This window comes from Drosophila suzukii, assembly GCF_043229965.1.
Source record: "Drosophila suzukii chromosome 2 unlocalized genomic scaffold, CBGP_Dsuzu_IsoJpt1.0 scf_2c, whole genome shotgun sequence".
NCBI classification, from domain to species: Eukaryota; Metazoa; Arthropoda; class Insecta; order Diptera; family Drosophilidae; genus Drosophila; species Drosophila suzukii.
In genome coordinates this window covers 2,236,422-2,261,573 of record NW_027255896.1, presented here as the reverse complement: position 1 = coordinate 2,261,573, position 25,152 = coordinate 2,236,422, and the positions used below count along the sequence as shown (strand labels likewise).

Genomic DNA, 25,152 nt, shown 5'->3' with positions numbered 1-25,152 from the left:
TGACCTCGAGACCCAGCCAGTCAGACTATGCAAAGGTCATAAAACAGGACCGCCAATGGTCGTTCAGGTTCGACAGGCAAGCTTCGTTAGTAAAGAAATGGCGGACAATATTGCTTCTCTTGGAAGGATTACAAGGACGAGACGGCAAGTAAGGTTGGCAGACGGAACTTGTGGCGGAATTGATGCGCAACTCGAGGTGTAGGTCTAATTCGGCAACAAAGTGATTTTTTACCAGGAGTAGTGGATCCGTTGGTGTTGGGATGGAACTTCCTGAAACAAGAAAGAACGCTATAGTCGAGTACCTCGACTATCAGATACCCGTTACTCAGCTATAGGGACAAAAGGGAAATGGAGATATGCAAGCAGCAAATCGAGATTAAAATGCGCCACCTACTCGCGATCTCAATATATGGTTAGGCGTTAGAGTGGGCGTGGCAAATTTTTTTATGAAATCCCAATTCTCTATCTTTGATAGTTTTCGAGATATCCGCGTTCATAATTACGATTTTTTTAAGTTTCTGGGCGTTAAAATGGATAAGAAAAATTCATTGCAGTTAAAATTTTTATTCTAGCATCAAAACTGTAAGAGCCATAGATTTGGGCGGTTTGTGGGCGTGGCACGCTGCTGACAACCTTGCGCTGCGTAAAAAGCACAGGAATCTGCATGCCAAATCTCAATAGCCTAGCTCGTATAGTTTCCATGATCTTAGCGTTCATTCGGACGGACAGACGGACATGGCTTGATCGACTCAACTAGTGATCCTGATCAAGAATATATATACTTTATATATCGGAAACGCTTCCATCTGCCTGTTACATACTCTCCGACGAATCTAGTATACCCTTTTACACCACGAGTAACGGGTATAAATACCAGCCAGGAACCGACACAATGGATGGCTCAAGGAGAAGCTATCGGTAGCAGTCGTTCAACAGGTAAACGAGTTAAACGATACTATAGAGTTCCTGGAAACAGAGCTGGATGACTTCAGCACAATGACGGAAACATCGAATATGCCAGAGATCCAGATTAAATTGAAGAAAGACAGACAATCAAGTAGATATACTACCCTAAGAATCCAAAAATCCAAGGGGAAATCTACATTCATAGATCATTCAAAGAGCCTATACAGCTCCCCCATTGTGATTTTGAAAAAGAGGAAAGGCAAGTGGAGACTGTGTGTCGACTTCAGAGAGATCAACGCGAAGTCAGTGAAGGACACCTTCCCAATGCCCCGCATAAACTACATCATAGACCAACTAAGGGAAGCGCGGTACATCAGCAGTCTGGACCTGAAGGATGGATATTGGCAGATCCCACTGGAAGAAAATAGCAGGCAATACACGGCGTTCACGGTACCAGGCAAAGGTCTATTCCAGTGGGACGTAATGCCGTTCGGACTCCACTCGGCGTCTGCAACGTTTCAGCAGGATGTCAACTCACGCATTCGCTTACCAGGATGACATAATAGTGATCGGTCGCACGCTAGAAGAACGCAAGAGAAATTTAAGAGAAGTGTTCCGGCGTCTAAAGGTAGCAAACCTAAAGCTGAATCCAGAAGAATGCCAATTCTGTGAGAAGGAACTGCTGTACCTGGGACATCGAGTGACTAGGGAGGGAATAGGAACAGATCCGGAAAAAGTAGCCGCCATCGCTGAACTGGAACCGCCATCGACCGTCAAAGAACTCCGGTACCGCCGATTTCTACCAGATTTTTCCGGAATTGTCAAACCCCTGTATGACCTGCTACGCAAAGGCAGCAAGTGGAAGTGGACACCACAGCACCAGATGAAGTAAAGGCAAGACCCGTGGCAGACCCGGTGCTAGCATGTAGAGCTCGAAAATAATCGATGCTTACCTACATCGATGTTTCGATGTTTTTCAGAAAAAAAACATCGATGTATCGATACATCGAACTTTTTTTTGGATGTAATTTTGAAAAATGTTTTTACTCCATTTAATATATAAACGAATACCACAAATAAATCCAATGTGTAAGTTCATTATAAAAAATTATGCTTTACTTGAGATCCATTGTTTTCAATTTTTGTTTCCTGCAAATTCAAAGTGAAACTTAAACTACTCGTTCAACACAAAAATTAAAATTATATCACAATTCAATTAAAAATAAAATAAATAACAGTATAAAGTTCTTCTCAAAAAAATAAGGAAAAAGTAACATAACTAAAACTGAATTATCCAATCATTTTTGTTTAGAAATAAAATCATATTGACATTCATTGGTTTTAGAGAGCTTCCCTTCTCGCTAACGACTAGTCCAGCTTTACTGAACATCCTCTCACTTTCATGTTTTGAATCCGGCGTCATTTGATATCTATTGAAATAAGAAATTGGATTTTTAAGTTGGTTACCAATTAAATTGTTATTTTTTGTACCTTCCAATAATCCAAAGGGTTTTGGGCAGGGTCCAAATTACTCGCATTCAAGTATTGTCGCAAAGCCAATATATAATCCACGCGACCGCTTTGAATTTTTTGAGTTTGATTAGTTTGTAAAAAACTGAATAATAGGTTGGACTCTGCTGTGGATTCTGGTGTTGGCGGGCTTGAAAATGCAGAAGATTTTGTTGGAGCATTGATGAGCGACGGTTCATCACCCAACGATTTAACCCCTTGGGAGGAATTATTATCTTTTATTGACCCCTTGAAGTATGTCATCACAGACATCTTGGCCCACCTTAGTCTGGAGTTTAGTTTTCATGCCTGTCAGATTGTGTAAAATACCACAAACAACCGGAATCACTGAAGACACTGTCACAGAAGTACTCGAAGATGTGTGTACCGTTGCATGCTGAAAAGGTGAAAGTATTGCCTTTAAATCCTCCAGAATGGATATTTCTTCAGATGTTGGCGGCATTAGCCCTTTGGGCGTGTTTAGTAGCACACTTGCGATGGCAATCTTTGTGATCAAAATTCTGTCCAACATATGATAGCCGGTGTTCCATCTTGTAGGACATTCTTGCTTTAAACTATAAGGACGTTCGCATTCCTGAGCCTCTTTAAACGTGGCACATGCAATTGTGCTACTTTTAAAAAGCGAAACAATGTAGCCAAACAGTCCTGGACAGTCAAATTGATTGAATGCGCACAGCATGGAATATGTCTTATTTGCAGTATTTCACATGCTTTTATCATATTTTTGGCGTTATCTGTGAACATTGCAGTGACCTTTCCTAAAACTCTCCATTCCTCGAGTACTGTGTAGAGTAAAGAGTTTGCAATATTTTCAGAAGAATGGCTCGTTTCGTCGAGGACCTTTTCAGTGGACAAAACAGCGTTGCGCAATTCGAGTCACGTCACAGTAACGTAGACCTCGTTTAAGTGGCAAGACAAGTTTGTCGTATTGCCACTTGTTTGGTAGGTTTTACCACATATTATGCACTTGGTAGTCAAAATAGTTCCATAGAGAAGAAAGCCCATATTTCTTGCGCTTTTTTGGGAACGTTCCTTCTTCCTCTTGACAGGCAACTATATTGGACAAAAAAAGATTACAAATCATATACATTCATATTCTAATTACTCTAATTACCATTGCTGTTCTGCTTTTTCAAAGTCTTCTCCATATCGATGCGCCGCCAACACCAATATTTGTCGAAATCTATACCAATTTGAACGTATATTTTAGTTTTTTTATATATTAAGTTACTTCCGTGAAGAGGGAAGAATTATTTGGCCGCCCCGTTGGAACGGGTTAACGCCACCGCCAATGTATGAAACTAAATTTCAAGAAAAACAAAATTAAATGGACAGCTATGTAAATAGCGTGCAGTAGTTTCTGGTGATGTTATGATGACGATGAACGATAAGCGATGACGATGAACGATAAGCGATGAAAATGTTATCAATGTGTGTGATAAATTTTAATTTTAAATTTTGTGAGTTGGTATAAGCGTGAATGGTGTTATAGTGTATTAAATGAGCAGTGTGGAGTGTGTTATATTAGATATTAATATTAGCAGCTCGAATGAAACCGGTATCCGATGTCCAATTTTCAATTGGTTCATTTCCAAGTAAACAATAAATATCGTTATATTTAAGTAGTGTTGGATAATTCTGTCTTGTTGGTGTATATTTTGAGTGTTCATACCCAAAGGTACTCAACATGACCACACCAAACAAATCAAGCAGTAGCCGAGTTGGGAACAGTACCAGGCGCTCAGTAGCACTCACTGTAGACTAACTAACCGTCTCACCGACTTAACGGCTCACTGACCCGCCAATGCAGTCAGCACATGTTGCAGTGTCAGTACCAGGCGTTCAGTAGCACCCACTGCATATGAGAATTGCTGATCAGCATATTATATGTCTCACTAACTCACCGTCTCACCGACTCACCGTCTCTCAGACTCAACGGCACACCGACGCACCAATGCAGTCAGCACATGTTGCAGTTTAGCTGAGCCAACTGCACCATAATCATAATTCCCTGACCTACTTTAGAATATAGCTTATTTCACTAATCATTACACTAAGCTTCCGTGTTCCAAGTAGTATATAAACAGGTATCAAATGAAGAATAAATCAGTTATCAACACACCTCTTAGCTCCGCGGTTCTACTTCCTACAACTGGGAATAGGGCTCGTAATACACTATCTCAACTAGCAGCTAACCACGTTAGCTCACCCTCAGCGCAAATCCAGCATCGCCTGTGGTCCGGCATCGCAGTAACCATCGTTACCATTGCCGCGACGCGATCGTCCTGCCATCAAAGCGTCCCCGTGCCAGCGACAAGTGCTCATTTCCCCCTTGTTCCGCGGTGTGACCCGGAAGTGTCTACTTCGGTTAGGCACATACATTGGTATTCAACAAAGGATCACACTCAAGCAACCCCCTTCCCACTAAGGGACTCACAGCTTTATCCAGCTTCACAGGATACGCTTCTTCTTCCAGCGTCACAGGAACTTCAGCTTAATCCAGCTTCACAGGATACGCTTCTTCTTTCAGCGTCTCAGGAACTTCAGCTTAATCCAGCTTCACAGGATACGCTTCTTCTTCCAGCGTCACAGGAACTTCAGCTTAATCCAGCTTCACAGGATACGCTTCGTCTTCCAGCGTCACAGGAAATTCAGCTTAATCCAGCTTCACAGGATACGCTTCTTCTTCCAGCGTCACAGGAACTTCAGCTTAATCCAGCTTCACAGGATACGCTTCTTCTTCCAGCGTCACAGGAACTTTAGATTAATCCAGCTTCACAGGATTCGCTTCTTCTTCCAGCGTCACAGGAACTTCAGCTTAATCCAGCTTCACAGGATACGCTTCTTCTTCCAGCGTCACAGGAACTTCAGCTTAATCCAGCTTCACATGATACGCTTCTTCTTCCAGCGTCACAGGAACTTTAGATTAATCCAGCTTCACAGGTTTCGCTTCTTCTTCCAGCGTCACAGGAACTTCAGCTTAATCCAGCTTCACAGGATACGCTTCTTCTTCCAGCGTCACAGGAACTTCAGCTTAATCCAGCTTCACAGGATACGCTTCGTCTTCCAGCGTCACAGGAACGTCAGCTTCATCCAGCTTCACAGGATACGCTTCTTCTTCCAGCTTCGCAGGATACTCAGCTTCATCCAGCTTCACAAGATTCTTTGTATCCAAGACACACAATATGTCTACTTCATTCATTGAGGAAACAAGTCACCCAAGAAGCAGAGCTAGCCCAATTCCACACATTATACAAGGAATACGAAATGAACATGCTACGAGAAAACGACGCGCCATTGAGCCTAAACTTGGCACTTCCGCCAATTAGCATTCCGGAGTTCAACGGCGAGTATCTAGACTGGCCACGGTTCCATGATCTCTTTGTGGAATTGGTACATAACAAACCATATTCGGCCAGTCAAAAACTACATATTCTACACAGTTCGCTTCGTGGTGAAGAGAGAAACGTCTTGACAGACACAGCCATCTCACAGGGTGGCTATGACGATACCTGTTTGCGTTTAAAGGCCAGATACCAGAACGGAAAAATACTAGTATTCGCCGCCATAGCAAAAATTATTGACCATAAGCCTATAGACGGCTCCTCGCGCCAACTAAGGGCCTTACATGACACTATAAAAAATTCAATGAGTACTCTTAAAAACCTTGATATCAGCACAAAATCCTGGGATCCAATCCTGTGTTTTCTTATCAGAAGAAAACTAGACCAGCAGTCTCTAGCTGCTCTCGAAAATTCAGCGGATGCACCAACGGAAATTCCAACGTTATGGAGTGTACTGACGTTTATTGAGCGGCGCGCTTGCATGCTGGAGACGATAAGCGCTCAACCTACAGCAACACTCCGCCATCAGTCAGTTCACAACGAAGAGAGCTGTAACATTTGTCACATAGGACAACATAATCTTAGAGCATGTAGCCGTATCCAGCAAATGGACCCCAAAGCACGGCGCCAAGCCATTATTCAAGTAGGAGCATGCACAAATTGTTTGTCTACAGCTCATAAGGTTGAAAACTGTGGATCACCGGCCACTTGTCGAGTCTGCCAGCAACGGCATCATTCACTGTTACACCAAGGACCGACTAGCAATCCAGTGGCCGGAAACAAACATGTCGCGCTGTAATAGATGGTGGATCACAGGTGAATCTTATCTCAAGGAGAATGGCAGATTTGCTATCTCTAAAAGAAAGGTCACCGATTGAAATATCTGGAATCGGAGGAAAGATATCAACAGCAATTAGATCAACACTAAAGCTCTCATCATGTACATCAGGGTTTGAAAAACTATTAGAGGTATTTATTATGCCCACAGTCATTACAGACCAATCGTCAGTACCGATTACAACCGATCTTAATATTCCCGAGGGACTGCCATTAGCAGATCCTGACTTTCGGCAACCAGGACCCATTGACCTAACGTTAGGGGTTGAAGTATTTTCTCGTGTAATTACCGGTGAACGTCTTGAACTAGGACCCAATAAACCTTTGGCACAAGGCACAAGGCTTGGTTATGTAATCACAGGTTATCTCAATAAAGAAACCTCATCTGATATGGAAATCAACCCTAATCTAATAGAAAACAGAGATGATCTTGCAGGACCGAATGCTGCTTATGCGCCAAGAAAAGGATTCATTTAACGAACTTAGCATTGATGGATCATAAAATAAGAGAACCTGAAGTTAGATGTAGCCAATCAAGAACCAGCGACACTGACTCGTTCGATCGAGGATCAACCGCTATACATAATAGTTAATTGCAGCACTTTATACTACAAAAGAAAAACCAATAAGAAGCCTGACTTTTGTTCAACATTTCTAAATTTAACCAAGAAATACCTAAGTGTTGTTGCAGAAAGGCCACATACCACAGACGTGCCAAATAATCAAGTGCTACGAGGGCACAATTTCAGACCCCACGGTAATGTAAATTTTGTCGCAACGGGGAGTGTTAAGCAGCATCAAGAAGATATGAGGGACCTGAATCACAAACATGAACCGCAGTCAAAGGATTTGGTCAATGATTTGTTAGGTGCTTCCTATACAATTCGGTCAAGGGCTGACCGCCATCACGACTTAATTGAGGGTATCCCTCAATGGGGGGGAGAATGTTCATACCCAAAGGTACTCAACATGACCACACCCAACAAATCAAGCAGTATCCTAGTTGGGAACAGTACCAGGCGCTCAGTAGCACTCACTGTAGACTAACTCGCCGTCTCACCGACTCAACGGCTCACTGACCCGCCAATGCAGTCAGCACATGTTGCAGTGTCAGTACCAGGCGTTCAGTAGCACCCACTGCATATGAGAATTGCTGATCAGCATATTATATGTCTCACTAACTCACCGTCTCACCGACTCACCGTCTCTCAGACTCAACGGCACACCGACGCACCAATGCAGTCAGCACATGTTGCAGTTTAGCTGATTAGCTGCACCATAATCATAATTCCCTGACCTACTTTAGAATATAGCTTATTTCACTAATCATTACACTAAGCTTCCGTGTTCCAAGTAGTATATAAGCAGGTATCAAATGAAGAATAAATCAGTTATCAACACACCTCTTAACTCCGCGGCTCTACTTCCTACAACTGGGAATAGGGCTCGTAAAAAACTATCTCAACTAGCAGCTAACCACGTTAGCTCACCCTCAGCGCAGCTCCAGCATCGCCTGTGGTCCGGCATCGCAGTAACCATCGTTACCATTGCCGCGACGCGATCGTCCTGCCATCAAAGCGTCCCCGTGCCAGCGACAAGTGCTCATTACCCCCTTGTCCCGCGGTGTGACCCGGAAGTGACTACTTCGGTTAGGCACAAACAATTTAACAAAATATGCGAAATGTCTTCATTAACGTTGCCCGAAAAAAAGTGTTTATTTATCAAAAGCTTAAGATTCTGTTCAGAGTCTTCGTTTCTATACGGTTGAATAGGTCTTCTTTGTTTTTAAACCAAGGCTTGGAAGTTGTATTTGGTGAGAGGAGAGCGTAACCCTTGTTACGCTCTAATGAAAACAGACTGTATTCACGCTCCCAGTCTTGTTTTATTTGCGCGAACATATGATTGATAGCGTCTTTGAAAGAAAGAGCCGTTAATCCTAGAATTTTTAGCCGCTGTATCTGCGAGATCGTTTTCCCAAATATTGGAATGGCTTGGAATGTGGTGAAACTCTATGGATAGCAGGGTTGGATTGTTTATGACTTTTTTCAGGATGCATTGAGAGATGCAGTTTTTGGAGTTCGCGTTCTTTATTGTCTGGATGGCACCAAGGCTGTCAGTTAAAATTGCTATTTTGGAGAACTTCTTTGAAATACTGAAGTCAATGGCTTTTTCTAGGGCTGTGAGTTCAGCAGTCAGCGACGAAAGTTTTTTGTCGGTGTAGAAACTTTTTATTGAATTGGAATTTAAGTGAACAAAAGCACTACCTGTAAAATTTTCCGACACAGAACCATCCGTGAAGATGATTTCCATATTTTTTGAGGTTAAACCTCTTATTTTTTCTTTAAATAAAGAGAGAATTATAGTCCCGTTTGCCATTTTTTATTCTTATAAGTACCTTTAAAGAAATTTGTGTCAACTGAAATCTTTCGTGTGGACAGAGAATAAGGACAAATAGGAGCAATACTATCCAGGATATTTTTAAATTCAGCATAAATTCTACTGTAACTACTATTTTTGGCTACAAAGGAGTTTGACAGAAGCGACGCAGATGGTAGTCCATGAGCGAACGTTTTGGCCAACTCCTTCGCTGTAGCGAATTTAACCCTATAAGCTGGAGGAAGTTCAGCTGCAAGATTATAAATAATATTAATTGGAGTCGATTTAATAAGTCCTAAGGCCTTTCTAAGGTGGAAATTAGCATGCTTATTTATGTTTATTTTATTTACATGCTGAACAGACGAGTTGTTTGAACTTATGACTCTACCTAAATAATTTTCGCTATTTACATTTTTTAAAATAATATTATTGCACAAGACACTTAAAGGTTTTTTCCTTAAATTAAAATGAATGGTGGCTGATTTGTCTGGATTACAAGTAAGATTATAAATATTGCAAAGTTCCATAAATCTATTTACTTTTGGTTCTAATTTCTCTTCAGGCATCGAAAAGACTTTGTCATAACAGACTAGAAAGAAGTCGTCAGCGTACTGGAACAGAATACTGTCATGGTCATTACTTAAGCTGTGAAGCTCAGCAGTATATAAATTAAAGAGGATTGGACTCAGACAACTACCTTGACTAACTCCTTTGTTTTGTGTAACCTCTGCAGTACCCATAGTGAGAACTCTTTTACTAAGGAAGTTTATAATGAAATAAATATGATTGTGGTCGAAACCCAAACTAACTAATTTACTACCCAGAATAAGGATATTTACGGCATCAAAGGCTTTACTTAAGTCTAAAACAGCTGCGGTAACGTGGAAACCACGAGCTTTTAGGTTGGCTATGTAATTTAGTATATCGTTGATACATTGGGCAGTAGAATGGTTTTTTCTGAACGCATAGGATCTTGGTGGCAGAATTTTATTTTTATTAATGTGCTCTTCCATACGCAATTTAATCAAACCTTCTAAGCACTTAAAAGTCACACGTAGAAGGCAGATAGGTCTGTTGTTGGTAATAATTGAAGAGTCAAGATTTTTTTTGGGAACAGGTATAACCCTTATTTTCCGCCACTGTTCTGGAATAACACCATTCTGCTGTGGATTCTGGTGTTGGCGGGCTTGAAAATGCAGAAGATTTTGTTGGAGCATTGATGAGCGACAGTTCATCCTCCAACGATTTAACTTCTTGGGAGGAATTAAATGGATTCCAAAATCCCTCCTATTTGAAGCGAGGGTCTAAAATTGTGGTCATTCGTGTTACCGTACGATTTTCATAGGGGACCAATCTTTTATTGACCCACCTTAGTCTGGAGTTTAGTTTTCATGCCTGTCAGATTGTGTAAAATACCACAAACAACCGGAATCACTGACGACACTGTCACAGAAGTACTCGAAGATGTGTGTACCGTTGCATGCTCAAAAGGTGAAAGTATTGCCTTTAAATCCTCCAGAATGGATATTTCATCAGATGCTAGCGGCATTAACCCTTTGGGCGTGTTTAGTAGCACACTTGCGATGGCAACCTTTGTGATCAAAATTCTGTCCAACATATTGTAACGAACTGATTTTTGTGTCTGCTCGCTACGAGATTCGTGCGGCTAGCTCAGAAGATTGTGTGTTCGTCCCACCAAATTTATATGACGTGATTTCCCGTAGATCAGTGAGAAAACAAAGATTTATTCTCGTTGTATTAGTACAACGGGTGTGTGGCTGGGCTGGCTTCGGTATTTCCGTGCTCTGTTTCCGCCGGCTACTGGCGCTCCTCGTTCTGGCCCCTCGACGCGTTGACTCGGCTTCCACTGAAGCCTGGGTTTCGGGACGCTCGTAGTGGCCGCCTCCGCTTGCTTGCCGACGCGCTGCCTCGGGGTCGCTTGTTGCGCCTTAGACCCGTAGAGAGTTCGGCCTTGTGGGCTTAGGGAAGCGTCACCGTTCTCAGACTAGGGTGAACAAGCCTTGCTCTCCAGGCCGACGCCTTTCGGGACAATACCTGTCCCTTGCTCTGTCCCGGACGGTCCCGCCAGGTTCTTTCTCAGTTCGCGCTGACAGTCAAGGCTGCCGCCAGGAAACTGTCTAGCAGTTCACTTTGCTTTATGCCTAGCGCAGACGGACGTTCCACCCGGCTTCACCCTAATGCGTGACGTCCGCGACGCTCCTGCGCTTCCCAATGAGCTCCGCGCGGCGATAGTAACGTGGCTGCCGGAAGTGTCTGCTGGCGTTGCTGTCGATGTCCTCTGCGCTGTCCTCTGACCAGTATCTCGTCGTTCTGGCACTCGGGGAGTTGGGCGGTTGCTGTTCGGGAACTTCGCCGGTAATCGCAGGACTCTCCAGGCGGCCGCCTCTTGAAACCGCAAATCGATCTACCGCTCGTTCGTCACGCCAGATCCTGCTTGGTCGGGCAAGGTACGCTGGGTCGCAGACAACTTTCCTCCCCAAGCTGACGGTTCTTCGTCGTAGGACTCTTTTGCTTGTCTCTAACAGACCCGCCGGGCGGCTAGCCAGGGTGTGGTCGTGAAAAAGTTGGAAAACAAACGCCTTGACTTAGCCTCGTGATGCCTTCCAGACCTCAGCCACTTGTGTCTCAATTCGGAGATTCCTGATTTCCCAATCCCAAACGACTCGACGTAGCGGTCTTGCTTCTTGTAGGCTCCCGCGGCGCTGATTTCCGACGACTCGACTTGTTGTGGCTCCCTTGTAGTTTACTTGGTTGACTGACTGTTCACTTTGGTATCTTGTCTGATCTTGATGGTTTGACTCCTGGTGATCGACTGATGATGCTGCCAACGCCCTGCGGCTTTATATAGGGCCTCCGGAAACCGTTATTTCCCTATTTCGCACGGCTTGCTGAATCTCTCCACTCCGGGTCCAAAGTCCGTGGTTCCTGTTTGACCCACTTGTCCTTTTCGCACCGCTTTCAACCCAACGCACCGCTTTCTGCCTAATGCTGCCGTCCTGCTGGTTCCCGTGATGTATGTGGCACGCATGTGTGCCGCTCCGATGCCGAGATGTGGCACTTCTTCTCCCGGTCCGAAGTTCCCGGCAGAGTCCAAACTCCGGTGGAGTTCCTTTATTCCCTTTTGCACACGGCACTCTCGCTCTGCCCGCCAAGTCTCCACTGTCTCATTCTCCGCACCTTCGTCTCCAAACTCTCTCATTCTCCATCCTCGGTCTCCAAACTCTCTCATTCTTCATCCTTGGTCTCCATACTCTCTTTCTCTCCAAACGCTCCTCGCCTGGCCGTTACTACGCGAATTCGCCGCGTAACTGGTAGGCGGATGGCCATCTGTTGTTGCTGGGCCAAGGAACATTACCTTTCCAAAGCGGCTGAAGGGTTCGCTGCGAAACTAGCCCCGAGGTACGATGGCCCTTACCAGGTTTTAGATTTTGTCTCTCCGGTGATCTGCAAAATACGCCACACACATTCAAAGAAAGAACGGACCGTTCACGTTGGCGAGCTTAAGCAAAATCCAAACGAGCAGACGGCAGACACATTAGATGACTAACAACAGGTACAGGAGGAAGCGAGAGTCACCCATGCGCAACGCAGGAAAGATATACACTAGGATTTCACATTGACCCACACTGCGAGGTAACAGGATTATGCGTCAGGCATCCATACGCCACGCGGAAAGGACAATCATATTGATAGGTCATCCATGAGTACGCCAGGCGGAAAGGACACTTACGAGGACTGCACAAGGATACGGGTACCGATAAGGGATCCAGACCGCGAGGCAAGAGGATTCAGCGCCGGGCATTTGCCATAGTCATCCGTGATTACGCGGCGGAAAGGACACTTACGGGGACGCACAAGGATTCGGGTAACGATAAGGGATCCAGACCGCAAGGCAACAGGATTCAACGTCAGGCATTTTCCAAAGTCATCCGTGATTACGCCAGGCGGAAGGACACTTACGTGTACGGTACAAGGATACGGGTGACGATTAGGGATCCAAGGCAACAGGAATCAGCGTCGGGCATTTGCCAGAGTCATTCGTGATTACGAAATGCGGGAAGGCATATCATTCAAACAGGAAGTGATACCCCAATGATACCCTAAGGATACCCCAATGATACCCCAAGGATACCCTAAGGATACAGTAAGGATACCCCAATGATACCCCAAGGATACCCGAAGGATACCCCAAGGATACCCTAAGGATACCCCAAGGATACCCTATTGATACCCTACGGATACCCCAAGGATACCCTAACAAAACCCCAAGGATACCCTAAGGATACCCCAAGGATACCCTAAGGATACCCCAATGATACCCGAAGGATATTCCAAGGATACCCCAAGGATACCCTAAGGATACCCCAATGATGCCCAAAGGATACCCCAAGTATACGCTAAGGACACCCCAATGATGCCCAAAGGATACCATTAAGGCTACCTCAAGGGTACCATGCAAGGACATCCAAGGATAACAGGCTAGGATACCTCCAAGGATACCGCCTAGGAACGGCTGAAGAATACCCTCCAAGGACAGTCTCCAGGGATACTCAGCAAGGTTGGTCAAAGTTAGGGTCTCAAAAACAAGTAAGTTAGGAAACTCAGAGGAGCATAGGAAACTATGAAGGAAGGCAAAAGACGGCACAGGAAAAAGAACTGTACCGTAAAAAAGCGAACTCCCCAGAAGGACATAACGGTGTCAAGCAAGGAGGAAGGAGTGACGGGGGAAGCGGAATCGCTGGAGAGGTGTCCCTGGGTGTGGCCCGAGCCAACGGTCACCCATAGACCCCCGCTGCAGCGGCAGTGTTCGACGCCCGGCATCGAACCTGGCCTCTGCACTTGTGTATGCGAATCGAACCTCGACTTACCGCCTTCCTTCAACTACCACCACACCTCTACATAATCACTTGCCTTACACGTACGAAGGTACCATGTCTGTGACTGGGGCTCCATCTACGAAGCGTCTGCGTAGCAACAACAACAACAATTGCAACGGGATCACCAACGAGCGTGTGTCCGATGAGCCGTCATCTCAGCTGCTAGAGATGCTCAACTTGCGTTTCCAAGAGCAAACTCTAAAACTAACTGGTCTGGTCCAAGACGCCGAGCAGCGTATTCTAGGTGGCCTTATGAGTAGTTTGATGGAATTGCAGCTGATCTAAAGCTGGTGGGGGAGCGGAGGCTAAGGTGGCCGTAATACGATCCGACATGGACAAAGTGAACGAGCGTGTCAACAATCTGGAGCATAAGGTCTGCGAACTGAACGCTTTGAAGGAGAGTATGGGCGAGTTAGAAGCCAAACTTTCATCTTAGCTAATGGCAACTGAGGCCTGCGAATTACGCATGCACGGAATCCCATTTTCAGAAGGTGAAAATTTGAAGACACTGTACCACAATCTCTGCTTTTCGCTGCAGCTACACCGCCGCCGAAATTTACCGAAATTTTCCCGCCAGAAAAACACAAAGTTCTTCAGTAGACCCCGTGGTCATTATAAAAATGGATAACTACCATGAAAAAATCACCCTTTTACGATGCATTGGAGCTTACAGCTGAAACGGTTCAACTCACAAGCCGCTCTCTATATTAATGAGCAGCTTTTAAGAGAGCACTATGTGATTTTTAAAGTGGCCATGGAGCTTAAATAACATTAAATTTTGTCAGCCGTCTTCACTCGCAGAGGCCTTTTGCATGTCCGCTGCGGTGACAATGTATTATACCGCATCGAGCGCCTGTATGATCTGGGCGTACAAACTCAAACCGCTCTTCCCCTCTCTTCATCATCTTCACCCTCCTCAACTTCTGCTGCTTCATCTGGACCGCATGAACGGGCTGGTGCTCTTAACAGTGAGAGCTTTGACCCCTAAAATGGTATATTTATATTTACCTGTATTGTTTATCTTTATCTTTATCTTTTTTTTTATACCCTTGCAGCGGGTATTATGATTTCAGTCGGAAGTTTGCAACGCAGTGAAGGAGACGTTTCCGACCCCATAAAGTATATATATTCTTGATCAGCATCACTAGACGAGTCGATATAGCCATGTCCTTCTGTTCGTAAGTCCGTTTTGTCCGTTCCTCTCTACGCAAACTAGTCTCTCAGTTCTAAAGCTATCGGGCTGAAACATTCCCAAAAGTCTTATTTCTTTTGCGAGTAGTATATAATTCGGAACCAGCCGGATCGGATAACTATATCTTATAGCTCCCATAAGAATAATCGAAAACAATTTTAGAAATTATTTATTTGGTGTTTTTTAACATATAAACTCCTATGCTTGGATAAAACATTTTTTAATTAGCTCCGAATTTTGAATTTAATTTGATCAAAATCAGACGACTATATAATATAGTTTCCATAGGAACGATCGGAAAATTGGTGGGAAAATAATATGAAACAAATTATAGCTTCGGTGTTTTTTGACATATTGTCATATACTATTAGGAATATCATTTTTTGTAGTTTTAAATTTAGTAATTATAACTGCAAGGGTATACAAAATTCCGCTTGCCGAAGCTAGTTTCCTTTCTTGTTAATGATGATATTGATAATATAAACAGAAACTAATTTAAATTTGTACTAAATAGAATAGAATAGAAGAATATTTATTCTTTATGGGGATGGAACCGCTTCCTTCTAGCTGTTACATACTTTCCGACGAATCTAGTATACACTCTTACTCCACGAGTAACGGCGACATATCCATGTCGGTGAGCAGTTCTAATTCTATCTCAGTTGGTTATAACATTGCTTCCCACGATAGAATAGGTGTTGTATAATATTGGCATGGATCTAAATTATACATTTTCTTACATACTTTTCTAAAAATCTCAAAAATATGTCTTTTAATATAAAAACAAATAACCTATTAAATTTGCACAATTAAAGTTTATGTTTTGTGAGTGCTTATTATTCTCTTGAGAACAGATCTCTTTAAGAAGTGGCAATGGTTTATCTTTCAATCGTTCAGTTAAATTTAAATAGCTAAAGGGAAATTTACCCTTAAGTTTTACCAATTCAAATTCCTAAGTTTTCTCAAAAAATGATTTTATAGTGCAAAAAAATGCACCTTTTTAAATAACTTGCTAAGCTATCTAAACTTGAGGGCATATATCCCATTGATTTTAAAAATCTCCGATTTGAAAAACTCTTGGTTCAATGGTATTATATAAATATCACCAGGAATTTTTTTGCATTTCTTTCACAAATAAATGGCAATCGTATGCTCATTATGAGCAGCACCTTTATATTCACCTGTTAAATGACAATGATCTTAAACTGTATCGCTATTATCAGTGATTAAGTTTCCGCATATTTGACAATAAGATTAACTGCATTTAATTGCTTGATTGAATGTTATATAATCTGAGGGAAGAAAAAAAGCACATTTTATAAATTTAAATAGATTTTTCTTGTTATATGATACTTATATATAGATACCTCGAAATGTTTGTAATCCAAGCATAGTGATATTTGTCCTCCTTTTCAGAAAACGAAGAATATATATGGAGACACCACTTGCTCTGCCCGAACCTCTGCCCAACCTCTGCTGACAGCTAATTCAAGGTCAAGATCGTAGCTAACTTCGATTTCTGAACACACCCAACAAGTGCGAGGCAACAGCAATAGTGGTGAAGATCCATTACAAAAACCAAACAGTGAGTGAGAGCGTTGTAGATATATAATTTTCCATAAAACCCACCGCGGGAAAGAACTACAAGGTCACATCGAACATTTTAAAAACTAGCAAAATCATCGTTTTTTGCCTTAGTGGCACCACTGGCAGTCTCCAAATAGAGCGGCAGAGCAAATGGTGTCTCTATATAGATTCTTTCTCTACGCCCTATTTTAGAAGTAACAAGTATATCTTGTGTAGTACGTTACTAGTTTTGTTATTGGTGAAATAGTATGGATTGACTATTGTACTACCATCCACGTCTAATCCAAATAACCTCTACACACAGCCGCTTACAAATCGCTGTTGCAACTTTAAGGGGATTCCTGCTCATGCTGATCGGTATAAGTATCCGGAAGAAATGGAAAACGAAAAAGTAAATATAATTAAAATTAATGAATAAAAATAAAATAAATTAAGGATTATTTGATCAAGGATCAGATTTCCATTCAGGCAAGCGTAGTGGAATGAATAGGGACTATTGTGGGCCAAAGTTTTGACGCTATTGAATATTTATAAGACCTTCCTCGCATGATGCTCTTTGACTACAATGAGCACAATAATTATTCGTACACAGCCTATTTTTAACTTAAAATCCTTATTTCGGGAAACCTGTTAAGTTTTAGCAACAAGAATTATTCGTACATCTTACTGTTATCCTCAGCAATTTATAAAGGCAACGGTTATTGGCGTTTCTTTTCTGCGCTTTATTTAGAGTAATTTCTGTTATGACTGAAGTGTTTTTGGCAGCTTTTCTTGTTGAGATTGGGCAGAATGGGACGAGGCCAAGATTTGTCCCTAGATTTGCAAAAAACTATATTAAAATTGTATTTGGAAAAGTGTAGCTTTCGCTAAATCAGCAAAGTCGTTGGCAAGGCACCTACCACCATTTACAGCGTGATCAAAAAATATGTAACTTACATCTCGAGAGGAACGTAAAATTGTGTCTACGGTTTCAAAAAACCCAAGAATTACCACAAAAATAATTTGTAAAATCTTAAAGAGGCAACCCAAAAAAAATTTTTGTCCAACCGTCTCGTAACTACCGACACAAGGTCGGTTTACATGGTAGAGTTGCTCGTCGAAAACCACTAAATTCTGCAATCAAGGAAGAACGCTATATTCGAGTACCTCGACTATCAGATACCCGTTACTCAGCTAAAGGGACCAAAAGGAAACGGAGATATGCAAGCGAGAATGAAATGTGTGATCTCAATATATGGTTCAGTGGGCGGTAGACAGACTTAAGCGTTATAGGCGTTAGAGGTGGCGTGGCAAACTTTTTTTTGGATCAATGGTGGCACGCTGCTGAAACAAACTTGCGCTGCGTAAGAAGATCTCAGCGTTTATCCGGACGGACAGACAGACGGAAGACGGACAGACGGACATGGCTAGATCGACTTGTCTGGTAATGCTGATTCATAATATATATACTTTATGGAGTCGGAAATGTCTCCTTCACTGCGTTGCAAACTGCTGACTGAAATCATAATACACTCTGCAAGGGTTTAAAAATGGCTCTGCAGGCTGAATAGGATAATATCAGCCCTAATGAGACGAATAATTTGTTAAAAAGCCGAAAGATGACGATGAAACTTTAATATGTTACACTTCTTAATATTTTTCAGAAATGTTAATCTTCATTATGGAAAATCCTAAGTTTGAAAACCTTTAATATTTGTTGACTTATAAGAAAATTGAGTTGAAATTTCAAAGTGTACCAATAATTATTGTCCTCACTGAATTTCCATTTAAAAGAAACAATTTGCGGCAGTTGCATGCGCCTTCAAATGGCAATTTTTTTAGAGATATATTTCACGTTTTGTAGCAACTGGTCTCTTGACTCACATCCACGAAACCCGCGAGCTAGCCATAGGACTGAGCGATAGGCAAACAGGCGGTTAAAGCTTTTCGTCGCGTCTGTTTTTCAGCGCGGTACTCAGATGAGCTAAGGAAATACCAGAAAAAATACCAGACTTCGCAAATGAATTTTCGATGAAGGCCGTTAGCCGCGGCCCAAAGAATTAGAAATTTAATCTTTGGCGGTGTTCGTGCAGAAGCGGTGGGGAATTTAAAAATTAAAAATGGAAATAAAGCCCCAAAATCGCCTAAAAGAGGTCAGTGAAGATACAAACGGACGCCTAATCCAAGATGTGGCCCATTATTGTATATATATAGTTAAAGTGCTGGATGGGATCCACTAGAGAATCCCAGTAGGAAGTTCGCTCGATCTCCGACTAGCTTTCCATTGAGGAACGGCCGGACTCCACCTCCACCAGTTACTTGGCAGCTAAAGCGCAGATGGGGGATGCGTCGGTTACTTTAGGGATGAGGGGCTGGTGTAGCCATCTCAAGCCATTACCAGGATGCTGGGCGACATAACACAGCTTCAGCCGGAACAGCCCCGTTCTAGAGCTGGAAATAACATCTGCAATGTATCGATACATCGATGTTTTCCGAAACACGGGAAACATCGAGGTTTTCAACGTCGATGTTCGATATTTCCTCTTTACCCATCACTACTTGGCAGGAAAGAATATTGATAAGCTAAGTACATTTTTGATCAATTAAGTAAAATAAACTAAAATATACATTCGCGTGCTGACTGTTGCATGCAACGGAGATGTTTGAGCAGTGTGTGATACTAACCGATTTGTACTTTTTCTGTTTTTTTTCAAAATAAAAATATAACGAAATATATACGTTTAAATTCTTTTTATAAATATTTGTTTATTGTTATTGGTTAAATAAATAATCAATTACGGGTAAAGTTACTCCAAGAAAAATGGCCTCCTCCGAGGCCAAGGGTAAAAACCCTTACTCGGAGTTGAGCAATGTTAAAAGGCCGAAATTATCGCCCTTAAATAAAAAGAAAAAACCTACGGATAAGAATTTAGTGGAATCGGAAAGCGAAGAAGTTGAGATGAAAGAAGTCAATGACCCTGTAAGTCATCCGAGTCCAACCAGCCAAGTAAGTGGTAGAGCTACGACGTATCCTGCTAGCAAAGAAGAGAAGAGAGAAAGTGGAAATTTGGAAAACAACGTATACTCGTACAGCAGCGCTCACAAGGGACCCTTTGTGGTCTACATAGACAAAATTGGTGAAACCAGTGGCGAAAATCGACCTAGAAGAGTCCCTATAAATCCACTTGAACTAAATGCTGTCATGCTAAAATTAAAAATTAAAGATATAATTTCAGTAAATAAGATTGGTTATGGACGCTGCAACGCTGAGTGCAAGTCAGCAACGGCAGCTAATAGCATCCTGTCCTCAAATCTTAAAAGTAATGGTTACGAACCTAAAATTCTTAAGCATTTCATTTTTAAAATGGGTATTATTTTTAATATTCCAACAAAATTTTCTGACTCTGAACTTAAGGAGTACATTTCTTCTCCAGTACCTATACAAGAAATAATTCGTGTGAAGACTAAGGACCGAGACAATAAAGATATTTTTATCAACACTCCTAGGGTTAAGATTTTGTTTAAAGCCACTCAAATTACCAACGAGATTGTTTTCCTGTACACTAAAATTAACGTTAGTCCATTTGTTCCTTTTAGTCAATGTTTTCGTTGTTTTAGATTTAGTCATTTTGCTCAACATTGTATACAAACTGAGCAAAAATGCAGTAAATGTTCTCTTTCGCATTCAAGAGAGCAACAATGTAGTCAACTCGTTTGTACCAACTCCAAACAAAATCACTTAGCCACCTCTCTTGAGTGCCCTGCTCGTAAGAGAGCGAACGCTATCCAGAAACGTATGACTCTTTAAAATTTATCACGAAATGAAACGAAGATTAGGTACCCCTCTCTCTTCCAAATTTTAGATGAAGTCGACAACAACGACTTAACCCATTTCCCCCAGCCAACATGGCAAAGAAAATCGGCCATTCCAGTGTTACAAAATAATACCAAAATAGCTACCCAACAAATATTTGCACAAAACCCTTTTAATAAGGTTGTTAAGAACTCTCTTAACAAGAAAAACGAAGAGAAAAATTCACGCGACACTATGATCAGCTGGAAAGCTGCTCTTCATGAACATGAGTACACTCTAAACGAAAAGATTTCTCACATTCATTCTAATCCACCTAGTTCCCCACCCTCTAGCCAACCTTTCTCAGACAATCAAGCTCTTGAAGGTGCGGAAAATAGTTTAAATCAATTAGCTTCTGAAATATCCTCATTTCTAGTCAACGAAACAACCAATTTATTACCTGAATCAAGAAACTTTTTAGAGAATTTAAGAAACAGAATAGCACTTACAAACTCAAAAATTGATTTGTTCAAAATTAATCAACTTGTTTAATTTTGAATATTTATTTATTTATCTACTTACTTATTTTTATCTGTTACTTTTCTTTTTATTTGTCTATCTGTTTTCATTTGAAAATAAAACATAAAATTATATTATTTAAATGAGAATAAAAATCCTACAATATAATACTCAGAGCTTAACTGCTAATAATAACAAACAATTACTAGAATTATTCTTAGTAAACAACAACATAGACATAGCAATTTTATCAGAGATATGGGTTTCCAATAACTCCATGTGTAGCTTAGAAATTATAATTTTGTATGTAAGCCGCGTAACGATGGTTATGGAGGCATTGGAATTTACTTAAAAAACATATACGCTTTAGACAAATCAACTGTGATATTAGATTAGAAGTCATTGGTATCCGTACAATTAACCTAAGAAATAATATTAATATTTTCAGTGTCTATGCTGCTCCCAGCACAGACATTAGTTCTTTTCAACAAGGTTGCGATGATCTATTTACTATTGCTGCTCAATCCAGCGGTCTAACTGTCATAGGTGGTGACTTTAATGCCCAATCCAGCATTTGGGGTAATAATACTCAAGATGCCAGAGGCGGCATTTTAGAAAATTCCCTCTTACACTCCGGTTTCTTTTGCCTTAACAACGACTCTCCAACTTACTCTCAAAACCCATCCTATAGTTCAACACTCGATCTCACTTTCATTAATATTAGCAATCTTTGTTCTAACTGGTCCTCAATATCAAATAGCAATATCTAAAATATCAAAGAGCAATCATTTCTCAATCTTAATTGAAATAGACCAAATTTCTGCTTCGACTAATATTATTAAATTTAACCATAATAAAATAATCAAAGCCTTTTCCAAAATTCAAATTACAACGTTAGATAGCGTTTCCAACTCATCCCAAACAATACACTCTAATAATTCAATTAAAATAAATACAAACAATAGATATGTTCTAAAAAAGTATTGGGACGAGGTCTGTGTAAAATTGTTTAGACTAAGAAACGCGGGCAGACAAAGATATTTTAAATCCAAACTACAATCTGATGCTATTGCCTATATTAACAGTAATAAAAAACTTAACAACTATTTTCATAAAATGAGAAAAGAAAACCTCAGTAAGCTGGCAGAAGACACTTCTCTAAAAGATATGTGGAACAAAATCAAAAATATTAAACTTTATAAACAAATTAAACCGCCCAACAGTGCAATATCTGACTCAGAACATAGAGACTTTCTCAATCAAATAGCCACAGCACCCAACACTGCGATGTGTCCTGACGTATCTTTTCCTCCTGATCTGCTTTATAGATATGCTAACTCTAATTTCTCAGCACGTGAACTTCTTGACTTCCTAAACTCTCGTAACCCAGACTCGGCTAAGGGTCTTGACAACATTTCATACAGAATGCTTCTAGCTCTACCCTTAAATCAAATAGAAAAACTGGTATCCCTGCTAAACACTACTTTAGACAATGGTGTTATTCCAGAACAGTGGCGGAAAATAAGGGTTATACCTGTTCCCAGAAAAAATCTTGACTCTTCAATTATTACCAACAACAGACCTATCTGCCTTCTAAGTGTGACTTTTAAGTGCTTAGAAGGTTTGATTAAATTGCGTATGGAAGAGCACATTAATAAAAATAAAATTCTGCCACCAAGATCCTATGCGTTCAGAAAAAACCATTCTACAGCCCAATGCATCAACGATGTACTAAATTACATAGCCAACCTAAAAGCTCGTGGTTTCCACGTTACCGCAGCTGTTTTAGACTTAAATAAAGCCTTTGATGCCGTCAATATCCCTATTCTGGGTAGTAAATTAGTTAATTTGGGTTTCGACCACAATCATATTTATTTCATTATAAACTTCCTTAGTAAAAGAGTTCCTACTATGGGTACTGCAGAGGTTACTGTAAACAAAGGAGTTAGTCAAGGTAGTTGTCCGAGTCCAATCCTCTTTAATTTATATACAGCTGAGCTTCACAGCTTAAGTAATGACCATGATAGTATTCTGTTCCAGTACGCTGACGACTTCTTTCTAGTCTGTTATGACAAAATCTTTTCGATGGCTGATGAGAAATTAGAACAAAAAGTAAATAGATTTATGGAACTATGCAATATTAATAATCTTACTTTTAATCCAGACAAATCAGCCACCATTCATTTTAATTTAAGGAAAAAACATTTGTCATTTTTTTAAAAATGTAAATAGCGTAAATTATTTAGGTAGAGTCATAAGTTTAAGCATGTAAATAAAACGATCTCTAAATCTAATCAAACGAATATGTTTATTCAAATGCTCAGTGGCTGCCGCTTTGGAGTACATCCAAGCAAGTCACTACTTTTTTATAAAGCATGTATTAGAACTAGATATGAATATGCCTGCTCCTCTTTTTCAAACATATCAAAATCAGTACAAAACAACATAAATAAGCATACTAATTTCCACCTTAGAAAGGCCTTAGGACTTATTAAATCGACTCCAATTAATATTATTTATAATCTTGCAGCTGAACTTCCTCCAGCTTATAGGGTTAAATTCGCTACAGCGAAGGAGTTGGCCAAAACGTTCGCTCATGGACTACCATCTGCGTCGCTTCTGTCAAACTCCTTTGTAGCCAAAAATAGTAGTTACAGTAGAATTTATGCTGAATTTAAAAATATCCTGGATAGTATTGCTCCTATTTGTCCTTATTCTCTGTCCACACGAAAGATTTCAGTTGACACAAATTTCTTTAAAGGTACTTATAAGAATAAAAAATGGCAAACGAGACTATAATTCTCTCTTTATTTAAAGAAAAAACAAGGAAGAACGCTATAGTCGAGTACCTCGACTATCAGATACCCGTTACTCAGCTATATGGAGATATGCAAGCAGCAAAGCGAGATTAAAATGCGCCACCTACCGGCGGTATACAGATTTAAGCGTTATGGGCGTTAGAGTGGGCGTGGCAAATTTTTTTTTGGATCAATCGATAGGTATCGACGAGACCAATACATTTCAGTTAAAATTTTTTATCTAGCATGAAAATTGTGGGCGTCACAGGTTTTCGCGGTTTGTGGGCGTTAAAGTGGGCGTGGCAAACTTTTTTTTGGGTCAATCGATAGGTACTGATGAGAACAATACATTTCAGTTAAAATTTTTATTCTAGCATCAAAACTGTAGGAGCCACAGTTTTGGGCGGTTTGTGGGCGGTAGAGTGGGCGTGGCACTGTGCCGAAACAAATTTGCGCTGCGTAAGAAGCTCAGGAATCTGCACGCCAAATCTCAATAGCCTAGCTCCCATAGTTTCCGAGATCTCAGCGTTCATCTGGACGGACAGACAGACGGACAGACGGACAGACGGACAGACGGACATGGCTAGATCGACTCGGCTAGTGATCCTGATCAAGAATATATATACTTTGTGGGGTCGGAAACGCTTCCTTCTGCCTGTTACATACTTTCCGACGAATCTAGTATACCCTTTTACTCTACGAGTAAAGGGTATAATAAGAGGTTTAACCTCAAAAAATATGGAAATCATCTTCACGGATGGTTCTGTGTCGGAAAATTTTACAGGTAGTGCTTTTGTTCACTTAAATTCCAATTCAATAAAAAGTTTCTACACCGACAAAAAACTTTCGTCGCTGACTGCTGAACTCACAGCCCTAGAAAAAGCCATTGACTTCAGTATTTCAAAGAAGTTCTCCAAAATAGCAATTTTAACTGACAGCCTTGGTGCCATCCAGACAATAAAGAACGCGAACTCCAAAGCTGCATCTCTCAATGCATCCTGAAAAGAGTCATAAGCAATCCAACCATGCTATTCATAGAGTTTCACCACATTCCAAGCCATTCCAATATTTGGGAAAACGATCTCGCAGATACAGCGGCTAAAAATTCTATGATTAACGGCACGACCCTCAAAGACGCTATCAATCATATGTTCGCGCAAATAAAACAAGACTGGGAGCTTGAATACAGTCTGTTTTCATTAGAGCGTAACAAGGGTTACTCTCTCCTCTCACCAAATACCACTTCCAAGCCTTGGTTTAAAAACAAAGAAGACCTATTCAACCGTATAGAAACGAAGACTCTGAACAGAATCTTAAGCTTTTGATAAATACACACTTTCCAAAATGAAAGTCTACGATAACGCCCTATGCGATTCGTGCAACGTTAATGAAG

General features: G+C 41.1%; 1 long non-coding RNA gene across 1 annotated transcript; it reads right to left on the bottom strand.

The window, feature by feature from the left end:
* Nucleotides 1-2,009: 2,009 nt before the first annotated feature.
* Nucleotides 2,010-5,059, bottom strand: LOC139354468 (uncharacterized). The gene is made up of 3 exons (XR_011605423.1): nt 3,551-5,059; nt 2,398-3,489; nt 2,010-2,336 (listed from the first exon to the last, which is right to left on the bottom strand). It is a non-coding gene; the product is annotated as an uncharacterized lncRNA (long non-coding RNA).
* Nucleotides 5,060-25,152: the final 20,093 nt, after the last annotated feature.